Source organism: Belonocnema kinseyi, chromosome 9 (assembly GCF_010883055.1).
Source record: "Belonocnema kinseyi isolate 2016_QV_RU_SX_M_011 chromosome 9, B_treatae_v1, whole genome shotgun sequence".
Taxonomy (NCBI): Eukaryota; Metazoa; Arthropoda; class Insecta; order Hymenoptera; family Cynipidae; genus Belonocnema; species Belonocnema kinseyi.
Genome location: NC_046665.1, coordinates 11269317 through 11276711, shown reverse-complemented (window position 1 = coordinate 11276711; position 7395 = coordinate 11269317). Strand labels below are relative to the sequence as shown.

At 35.0% G+C, this 7395-nt stretch overlaps 1 protein-coding gene across 15 annotated transcripts in view; it reads right to left on the bottom strand.

Annotated features, from left to right (window-relative positions):
* LOC117180904 (angiogenic factor with G patch and FHA domains 1) overlaps positions 1 to 7395 on the bottom strand; it is a 600913-nt gene that overhangs the window by 542030 nt on the left and 51488 nt on the right. For 11 of the 15 annotated variants that reach the window (XR_004468075.1, XR_004468074.1, XR_004468073.1 and 8 more), the window contains exon 2: positions 4958 to 5868. The exons of 3 other annotated variants lie outside the window; for them this stretch is intronic. The gene's annotated coding sequence lies outside the window, so the exon portion shown is untranslated. The remainder of the gene's footprint in view (positions 1 to 4957; positions 5869 to 7395) is intronic. One more of the 15 variants, XM_033373510.1, reaches the window with a different exon arrangement.

Here is a 7395-nt window from a genome sequence, read left to right as displayed (position 1 = left end):
CCTATCTCACGGTTGTGAGACGTGGTTGTGGCTGAAATTTTACCGCAATTTCGCTGGAAGCGGGTGCAATTTTTCAGATTAGCACCCGCTCCCAGCGAAATCCTGCGGTTGTCCTTATGAAAAATTTTTAATTATATAATTTTCTAATTAAAAAGACGAATATTATACAAATAAAGTTGAAACAATTTCAATTTTATGACAGATTTTTTGTAATCTTCGAATTTTAGAGTTATAAACTCCATGGAAAATTTCTAAAATGGATCCAAAAGGGACAACAGCTTAATTTTATTGCGGGGAATCCTTAAATATCTCAGGTACGCTAGTCTTCGAAGATATAATCCCAGACGAGAAAAAACAAGCGAAGGGTAACGCGCGGGATGCAATGGTGGGGTTAACCTTAGCAGGTCATAGTGCGAGTCGGGCATTTGCCAATGATTTTCTATAAAACGTACCGAATTTTCGGCAGTTTACAACATGTTCAGTAATTTACCAAATTCACGAATACTTTCTGTACAACGTGCATATTTTTTCAAGTTTACAGTTGCAAGGTATGTAGGTGGCATACAAGTGCATTGTCATAAAAACAATTGAATGATTTTTTATCATTTTTATAATTAAATGTGGCATTTTCTTATGGATGGTTTCGTTTTATGGTAATCGTGGATTATGGATGGTTTGCCAGTACAGAACCAGTACTGCTGTGCATTACCGCACGCCAGTACTGCTGAGCATGTCCAGCCAGTAGCGGCCTAGTACATATGCCCAGTACAGGGACTCCCTTAATTTGTACTGGACCAGTACTGCATCAGTGGTGTATTTCCACCAGGCATTGTGCGTTTACGGAGTATCAATTTCAAACGGCACCTTACTATAGTCCCACTTCACTACCTGATGTAGATGAATAAAGGTGAAATTAAGATATCCTTACAAGCTAAATATATCCAGTACATTACAAAGTGATTCAAACGGAAATTAAATGAAAAAGCGGGGATATTGCGTTTAAGTGGTGGGTAAAAACGTACTCAGCACTATGCAAAATCAATCCAAATTTAGAATCCTAACGACTTGGTAAACGAAAAGATTACAGAAATATTACTATATTTGAAGTAGAACAGCATCTACCTTCAAATACATTACTGTTGTAGTTAAAAGAGCAAAAATTTATTTTTTCCACAATTTCAATTACTTTAAATTACTTAGAGATATTAGACACCCGAAAGAAATTGGTGATCTGTAGGCTTTCCTTTACAATTTCTTACTTTAAAGAAGTCACGATTAGTTCATTTTAGCTCTTTGACAAAAACAAAAAATATTTACTATTAAGCTACAGAGGAAGCGTTCCCGGATGCCTGTGAGATCGGTACGTTTGCGCAATCGTGTGCATCGTCAGAATCTACACTTACGTCAAAGAATGAAGTTTTTGACTTGCAGTCGCCATGATATATTTATCTTCTGCAAAAGTATTATTGAAGTCCATCGGAAATTTCCAAAGTGGAACTTAAACCGGGAAGATTTCAAACGGTGCACTCGAATTGAGCCAGCGGTCAGTGTTTGACCTGAGCATCGGAGGGCCCCATTTATTTCGAACACGAATTGAGCCAAAACGGATCTCTCTTGTTTTCTGGATGCTCCTCCTACTTGAAAACAATATGGATATATACATTACTCTAGTGACTAGAGATGACTAATATCGCCGCAAAAAATCAAGAGCCCCCACTTTAGAAGGCAATAACTTTGCAGAAAAAAATGTGAGGAGGTTCGAATAAGAACTACACGAATCCGCTAAGTCCTTGCAAAACTGACATTTTTAAATATTTTAAAATTTTTAAGGTCTCCACTGGATTCTAACCATGTTGTAGGACACTCCAGAATTTTTTCAAATTTTTTCCAACATGTTGTACTACTTGGTTAAAATTTCAATTGATTACTTAAGGGGCTTAACTATTTTGTTTAAAACTCTGTTTTTAGGTTAAATATAACTGTTTTAAGTAACAATTTAACCATTCCATTCGTTATTGAAAATTCACCTATTGAAGTTTTTATTGAGAATTTATCGTACATATTTGGTTTGTAAATGCAACTGTAGGAAGGAAAGTTTAACTAAATTCTTTAAAATGTATATAATTAGTAGAAAATTGCACTATTTTGTTAAAAATTTGTCTTTTGGATAGCAAATTTATTAGTTGTGGTTAGAAATTCATCTTTCTTGATTTAAAAATCAAGAGTCTTCCAAAAACATCGTCTGTTTGTCAACATTTTTCTTCTTCAGTTAAATTATTTTTCTAAAAATTTGCACTCTGAAATTTTGAAGAATCAGTAGAATTAAGCGATTAAACGAACTTAGCTTAAGTGAAGTTCAATCGTAAATATATAAAGAGCCTCATTAGAATAGATTACAGATGTAGTATTCCTTTGACTCGCTAGAGGTCACAACTTTTAGAGTGGTCACGGAGTGGACAAAGGAAAACAGCCCCACTCCTTCATCATTTCCCGCTTTCCCGTTCTCCCACTTCACGTCATATTTTTAGAGTATGCTTAAAATTGCTATACATAATTAGGGATGTAATTGGGAAAGAGAATTTATTCTAAAAAATTCGTTGGGTGCGATGTAATCTATTCGAACGAGGCTATTCATATAATTACGATTGAACTTCACTTAAGGTAAGTTCGTTTAATCGCTTAATTATATTTCGAGCCTTATATTATATTACGCAGAAACAAAAAAATGAAAGAGTATTTTGACGCAACGGTCTAATAATCGCGTGCGCGAAATTCCATTCATCTGATACAATTGCTCTGTTGTAAAATACTGCAAAGACCCGCGAATTTTCTGACCAACCAGGCTGAAATCGGTTTGTACCGGTAGTTTTTATAACATCTGGAATTTTTATCTCAAGACCACTGGCAGATCTTTTTATATTTAGTATTCGAATGCTAGCTAATGTCTGAGCTCTATGAGCTGTATTTAGAGCGAGTAAAGCTATTGTCTTTTTTGTTAATTCATCTAGAGATAGATTATCTAATGGGTAAAGTTTTTCTAAATACTTAAGGACTATGGAAGCATCCCATGTCCAAACGCACTAAGGTTTTGGTGGTCTTAATTTAAAAATTCCTTTGAGAAATCTACTAACCATTCTATCGTCGCCTATATTAGTTTCAGAAATTAATTAGAATAATGATGTTTTCGCCTATAGGAAGAAATCAGTAAGTTAGGAGTAGGCTTAAAAACTATGAGTTCTTCTAAAATAAGTTCCATGAATAATGGGTACCATGGCTGATTAGGCCAATTAGGAACCACAAAAATGCCTTCTGCTTTACCCATTTCTACTTTTACCAAGGGTCTAAGTATGAGTGCAAACGGTGGAAAAGCATACAATTTTAGATTAGTCCATTTAATAGTAAATGCATCGGTTTCTATCGCGCCTGGCTCTGGAAGCCACGAAACAAATTGTTTACATTTATTACTTTCTTTTGAGGCAAATAAATCAATGTTTGGTCTTCCAAATTTATTTATGAGTTTTTGGAAGGCAACATTTGATAGTTCCCATTCTGAGTCTAAGTTATTTTTTCTCGATAAAGCATCTGCCTCAAAATTATCTTGAGAGGTTATAAGAAGCAAATAAATCAATACGCCTCTCCTCTGCCCATTGCCAAATTCTTTTTGCTAAATTATAATAAATAGGATATTTTATACCCCCCATTTTATTGATGTAGGAAATAGCCGTGGTATTGGCTACTCTTAAAAGAATTTCACAATCGTGTAAGGCTGAAACTAAAGATTTTAAAGCTAATTCTACGGTTAGAAGTTCGCGATATTTAATATGAAGATCTTTTTGAGACTCATTCCAAAAACCAGCCCGTGCCAGAAGCACCTGTATAGATAGTAGCTTCGTAATTTCCTGTCCGTATAGGGTTTATTGCTGATCTTAAACTATTTTTCCACCAAGCCAAATCAGGTAAAACCAATTTTGGAAAAAGAATTATGCTTTTATAATCATTATTATTACGTTCAAGGGCTCGTAACATTTTTGTTTCTAAAAGTTGTGTGTATAACCAACTATATTGTTAAGCTAGACAGGCAGCAATAAATTTTCCAATCAAGTGAGCCAGATCTTTAATTGTACAAAACGATTTTACTTCGAATTTCTTAATTAGTTCAAACAAGCTGATTCCTTTTTCATTAGTTAGTTCAATACAGAATTCAATAGAATTTATAATGAGGCCTAGAAATGTACATTTTGTTGTTGAAAACAAGCAACTTTTTTGTGTATTGATAATAAATCCAAGTTTCTTTAATAAGTTGATCGTTGCAATAACATTAGCCTTACAATCAGTGAAGCTTTTTCCTGCACAGAGCATATCATCGAGATAAATGATGGAAGGAAATCTTTCAGATCTAAGTTTATTCACTACGGGTTTCATTAATGTTGTGAAGACGAACGGACTTGTACATAAACCAAAGGGGAGGCATTTAAACTGATAAAGTTTATCAAAAAATTGAAATCTTAGAAACTTTTTACAGGATGCACGAATTGGGACCATATAGTAAGCATCTTGGAGATCAATCGATGCCATAAAGTAGCCCGGAAAAACTAATTTCTTTGCAGTCCGTGAGTCTTCCATCTTAAAGTGATCTGGATAAATAAATCTATTTAAATTTTTCAAATTTAAAATAAATCTGGAAAAACCGTCGGGCTTAGGTACAAGAAAGAATGACGAAATGAATTGACTTTTCTCTGGCTCACATAATTCTATCGCATCTTTTGACAAAAGTTTTTCAATAGCTAACACGTAATTTTTCATTTTTGACCCTTCAGATATATGAACAATAGGCACTGTATCTTGTACAACTTCTTCGCAAAACGGAATTTTACACCCATTGATACATGATAAGATAAATTGATCATTTGTAATTTTTGCCATTCTGATACGAAATATTTAAATCTACTAGCCGTACCTACTTTTACTTGGTCCTGCCTCTTCCCCTGGTGTTCTTCGCATTTTGAGTTCGATAATTTATATCTTGTTGACTCTAAGTCCTGCCTCTGAAGAACAATCGACGTTGGGCCCCTGCTGACGCATTTGAAAACCCGCCTGGTTAGAGAATGGTCTCTTTCCCTACAGAACTCCTAAGTTTAGATTTTTTCTTGAAGACGAAGGCTGATTTAAATTTTTCGTGGATGATCGAATTTTAATGTTTTGACCCATTTTGTCCATGGCATGAGCTTCTTTAATTCTATCGCTCAACTTCTCTCCAAATAAGTGTGTCAGACTTAGCCTTTTTCAAGAGGCTATTTATTTGCTTTGTGAGACGAGGATATATGAAAGCTTTCCTAGACTCATTTTGATTATGGTGCATTTGAATAATCAATTTTCCTGTATCATTGAGTCTTTCCAAGACAGTTAATTTATCTATACTTTCATCTTCTTCAATCAGCATAGTTATTACAGCACCTAAGGTGAATAGGACAGAGCCAGCTACTTTTTGATTTTCAACAAGAAACCCATCTCTTTTGGTGGCTGATTCAGTTAAAACTACTGCAATTTCTGGATTTAGATTTGGAGCGCTTAAGCTAGCCACTGGCGGATATTTTCTAAGCAAGTCATCGATCACAAGTTTTGTTAATCCTTCTGAAATTCAAAAATCTCATCTTGCAACCACAGAGGGATGCATTTTACAGTGAACGGCTTTTGAATCTCGTGGATCTTCACTCAAGATTTTGAGAGTATCCTCATCTAAATCGACAGGTGTTTCTTCTTCTGTTACGATTTGAGTCTCCTGATCCATTTGATCCTCCACGTTATCATTATTCTTTAGATTGGCTTGGCCATCTTGAATGTCTTGAGGATTTTGGTTGTCTTGTCCACCTTGAGGAAAAACATAGAAAAAAGAGAACACTTGCTCTATTATAAAAGATATTTTTAAGTTAATCTTACTTCTAATTTGCCTTGCCTCACGTGCAAGTTCATTAGACGTTGATCTAACCTATTTTGCCTCTCGTGCAAACTTGTTAGTCTTAATTAATTTATTGCAACTCGTCTTGCCTCTCGTGCAAGCTCTTTACAGTTTATGTTTAGATATCTAACCTGTTTTACCTCTCGTGTAAACTCATTAGTTTAAAAATATCCGTATCCACATACAAACAAAATTTACCTTGAGAAGATTTTTCACTATCTGACTCCGAATTCTCACTATCTTCTTCCGGCTGCATACAATTTTCTCGCTGATGTTTTTCGATTTCATACTGAATCTTTCTCATCTTTCTAGACAGATCCTCTAGACTTTCTTCAGCTTTACGCTTCTTTCTCATCCTAGGAACTTTAATTTCACAACACTTTTAACTATTAGAATAAAAGAAAACTCTATTACGCAATAGAAAGGAAAAATTCCTGTTCCGAAAAGCGTCCGACCTCTCGCGCACAACGAAAGAATATGGCGTAAAGTGGGAGAACGGAAAAGCGGGAAATTATGAAGGAGTGGGGCTTTTTTCTTTTGTCTACTCCGTGACCACTCTAAAAGTTGTGACCTCTAGCGAGTGAAAGGAATACTACATCTGTAGTCTATTCGAACGAGGCTCGAAATATAATGCAATCTATTTACAACAATTGAGCTCTAAGTTGTTCATTTTTGAATATCTGATTCATATTTGCTCCTTTTAAATAAACAGTGCAATATTGCCACATAGTAAAAAATATATTATTTTTCATTTAAAAAATTTCTAAATTGAATGAGGGTTGAAAATACTTTCTATAATCGGCATAATCGCATTTCGATATTTCAAATTATTTAATTCTAAGCCAAAGTACAAATATTCCACTATCTATGGGGAATATAGATTTCAGCATTTTCACGCTAGCCATAACCGGTTTAACTAGGATGCTGAGGACAAAGGGGAACGAGTGACGTTAACCCATTGACAAATTTCCCTCTGCTCGATTCAAGTGAGAAGAGCACATCCACCGAAGGAGTATCGAAACCCCGACCCGAGCCCTTTCTAGAGATATTTGACTTTTTTTCCTCACAGTTCAATTTTTGTAATATTCCAGTTAACTTTAAGCCTATAATTCCCAACAGATTCGTCTAAAAGTTATAGAATCAAGCTTCCTCTCTATTTTTCAGAAAATGTCAATTTTTTCATCATTTATAGAGGTATTTTAGTTAGTAAAGAAAATTCTACGGTATGGTTTTCTGCAGTTTTTCTCGCCTCGGAAAAAACATGCAGGCAAATGCAAATACTCTTCAGAGTCTTCAGAGTCAGATGCAAGCGCTAGTTATCATTATCCACGTTAGTAAAGAAAAATGTGCACATCCCCATGTCCGGTAAAGTGGATTCGTCTGGCAGTATACGTAAACATTAGGATTCGGGTGGCCCAAAAATGCATTGCAAAATTTGT